We start from the raw sequence: 4,201 nt of genomic DNA on the forward strand, positions 1-4,201 counted from the left end.
GAGGCTTAATAAAATGTATTAAGAAACGAGATAAGATGCACATGCAATGTAAAACACATCACAAGACGAGACCATGAAATTTAACTATCTTAGATATAGAAATATGTGTAAAAAAACTATTCACTCTGTAAAAGAGGAATATTACAAAAGGAAAATCGAAAATAACTCACAAAACCCAAAGAAAATTTGGAACGTAATTAAAGAAATTGCTAACATAGCCCCGAATAAAATCACAGACATCTCGCAAATCAAGACGGAGCAAATCTCGACAAATAACGCCGACCCTGATATAAAAAGACTTAACACTCTTAACAAATACTTTGCAACAATAGGACAGACACTTGCCAATACGTCCCTAAATAAGATGAAAACAACAGAAAGACAGCTAACTTTGAACTACAGAGCAGGAAGAAGCCAACAAAATTCTCTTTTCCTTCTACCAACAAACAAAGAAGAAATTAATAGGATCATCTCTGAACTGAAACACAACTCAGCACCTGGAATAGATGGAATCACTGCAAATGTCATAAAGAAATGCAAAGAAGGTATAATAACACCGCTAACACACATTTGTAATCTCAGCATGCAAACTGGAGTATTCCCAAATTGCCTCAAAAAAGCAATTGTTTGTCCTATATTTAAAGGAGGAGATCCGTCTTCTCCTAGTAATTACAGGCCGATCTCTCTATTGAGCATTTTATCTAAAATCCTGGAAAAGCTTGTCAAAGTAAGGTTAATGAATTTCTTCGAGAAGCACAAATTAATCTCGCCACAACAATTTGGGTTCCAACAGAAAAAATCAACTGAACATGCCATAACGGATAAGAAATTATACTCGTAAATAGTGCAGGAAATGACTGTTTAAAACACATATATTTAAAAAATAAATTGTTGAATTTGATCCACACAGTATGTAGGTACAAAATATAAATATAAAATATCCAAAATAATTTTTTTGTTTCAGCCGACAAAATACTGTTTACGTGCAAAATACTGTATTACTGTCAATTTAAATAGCTTTATCAAAATATTCAAATCTTTATAAAAAAAACTTCATTTCTTTATATAAGGTATGCTTATACATATAAAGAAATTGATGTACTAAATATATCAACAATATCGGAGTATTTGTTTCCTAGCTGTTGAATCCGTCGCATAGAATTGTGATATTGGGACGTTGATATAGAATTGCTACAATAATACGGTAGGTACTGTCTTGTAACCGACCTGCTTGAGTATGAAAAGAGATTACATGTAATAAATCAGGGGTATCAAACATTGAATTAATGATTTTATACAAACAGGTTAAATCGGAAATTATTCTACGATCAGATAATTTTGAATCAATAAACAAATTACGTTATCGTAATTTAGGTTTTATCTAGGAATGCCCATTTTAAAATTTACACATCTTAAAATTTTTATTTTGGATTCTTTCAATCGCATGTGAATGAACCTAATAATTTGGGGACCAAACCGTGGAATTGTATTCTTCATGACTCCTTACTAGTGACATATATAATGTTTTTATATAATGTGGAATTAACACAAATTGTTTGAAAATACTTAGTTCACTTGTATCATATAAATAAATGCTGTCTGAGAACAACTGCATACTGTCACGCATATTTATATGACGTATAATAATATCACCTTTACCAATGATAAAATTAAACTAGGGGTTTCGTGTGACACGACGATACTGTTTTGGTCAAACAGATAATTGAGAAAATAAGAATAAAATCAATCAATCTAATGCTTAACATCTTCTCTTGATGTTATTATTTTTATTGTATATATTTTATGGGATGTGTGGAATTACACAAACATCCCCACATTCCGGAATAAACTCGTTATTATAATAATTATTATATTATTAAAATGCTTCTAATAATCATTATATTTAGCAAATTAAGCTAGGGAGCGAGAAATGAGGGATTTTACGAACGCGAGTTCTTCGGGATTGCACGTAGCACTCTCTTCCAAGCGTGCTCTTACAGGACCTCTTCTAGAATCATGGCAACGAGGGCTCGTGATTACGAGAGAATCATTTACACAATAAGTTGAAGGTTATAAAAATGAAAATAGTATTTTATGTATAAACGATGAAATAATATTTTAATTTATAAAAACATAAATATAAATAAAATCGATGTAAACTTTAATAATAAAAATGTACTGACGAAAGAATACTAATCAACAGAAACTTTTTAAAAGATAAAATCCCATTACGAACTTAATTCTATATTGAAAGGTATTATTGTCCGAATTCAGAAAGACTAAATCTGGCTTATAGATTTTTCAATTCCTATGTTCGTTTAGTTTGAGTTTTCGTCGGATGTATTGTACCAATTTGTACTTTGCCCTTTGCTAAAACTTAGTAATACCTACTATAAGCTAATATTCAACAAAGGAAACCGAGATGAAGATTACATAATGACAGTTGATCGTTGATATTATTCCAAGTATTAGTCACTTGAAGTACATACTGAGGTAAATCCGATTAAATGGGTATCTAGTTATATACATCATAAACAAACAATGTAAATTGGGAAAACCCAAGTCTGGCAGTAATGATTGGAGATTTCTATGGAAATGTAATTATTGAAATTTCTCATTTCCATTGTAGGTAGAAACTTTTATAATCACCAAATAATTTTTAACTGACGTAACAAAGGGGAATTAACTGACCGAAGGAAGGAAGGGAAGAAAGTAAGTTAAATATTTTCAGAACATGGAAGAATTTTTAACTTATTTTTAAAAAATAGGTTGAAGAAATATAATTTATTTAAAAAAAAAAACACTTCTTAATATATATTACACAAATGCAAAATAACAATTATTAATGCATAACATACCTATTGGTACTAGTTATAAACATAATTGTGAACTTTATAATTAAAAGGATAAAACTAACTAACTAACCATCACGCCTTTTCCCAGCAAAGGTTAAGCAGATATGACTGACCGTCAAACAACTCGGTCTTGGCACACACTTCTTGCCTCACTCAAATTCATACATCGTCTCATACACACTCTTCTATTATTCTGACTCTTGACATGGCCCGACTCGAGTATCTGATTCACTTGATCGTGCCATGGGGGACTCCCGAGGAAGACCTCGGGAGTCCCCGACTTCTGCTACCATTCACATTTGCATATTTTTTTTCTTACACTCCTTTCTTCGCTCAATTTCTTTACATGCCCAAACCATCTAAGCGCCCCTTTCTTAATCTTATTAATGGCCAATTTCAACTTTCAATCTATCTTTACATACAGAATAAGAACACGAGAAATACGGGCAATACTTACATAAAATATGTAAAAATAGCAATCGTGAAAAACATTCTCACGCCTAATAAATACAGATAAAAATCAATGTACAACTATCGTTTTGTTCAAATACTTACAATTAAAGTACTTCTATGGTTCCTCACTATTATGAATAAGTGGGTAGAAAGTGAGTATAGAGAACCACTAGTGCACATTCACAGCACTCGCTTTACGGAGAACAAAGGTTTGATCATCCCACTCATATCTAATGAGTTTGGAGGCCAAACGCTGGAATATTGTGTTCCAGCATATAATGAAATGAGAAACCTAACACTTAAAACCTTAAAAAAGGTGGATAGTTAAAGATAAATCAATGTTTCTGTAAAATAATTTTTAATTTTATTGTTTTTCCTTTCTAAAACATTAATTGATAACTTTTACTGCTTAAACTATTGTTTCTTCTGATTTAACAAAGTTAACTATTTTTCCTTCTGATGTTATCACAGTTAACTATTGTTCCTTCTGATGTTAACACGGTAAAAACAAAAACTTTCACATTTCTATAAATGTAATATGTCAAATACTGCTTTATTTTCTTATTGAATACGACAACCAAATTTAGGGAGAACCAACAGACAAGCAGCTGTGTGACAACTTTATTGAGCTACCTCTATTTTAGGGAGAACCAACAGACATGCAGCTGTGTGACAACTTTACTGAGCTACCTCTATTTTAGGGAGAACCAACAGACATGCAGCTGTGTGGCAACTTTACTGAGCTACCTCTATTTTAGGGAGAACCAACAGACAAGCAGCTGTGTGGCAACTTTACTGAGCTACCTCTATTTTAGGGAGAACCAACAGACAAGCAGCTGTGTGACAACTTTACTGAGCTACCTCTATTTTAGGGAGAACCAACAGACAAGCAG

This window comes from Hesperophylax consimilis, chromosome 17, assembly GCF_061612785.1.
Source record: "Hesperophylax consimilis isolate HC1 chromosome 17, BYU_Hcon_1.0, whole genome shotgun sequence".
Classification (NCBI taxonomy): domain Eukaryota; kingdom Metazoa; phylum Arthropoda; class Insecta; order Trichoptera; family Limnephilidae; genus Hesperophylax; species Hesperophylax consimilis.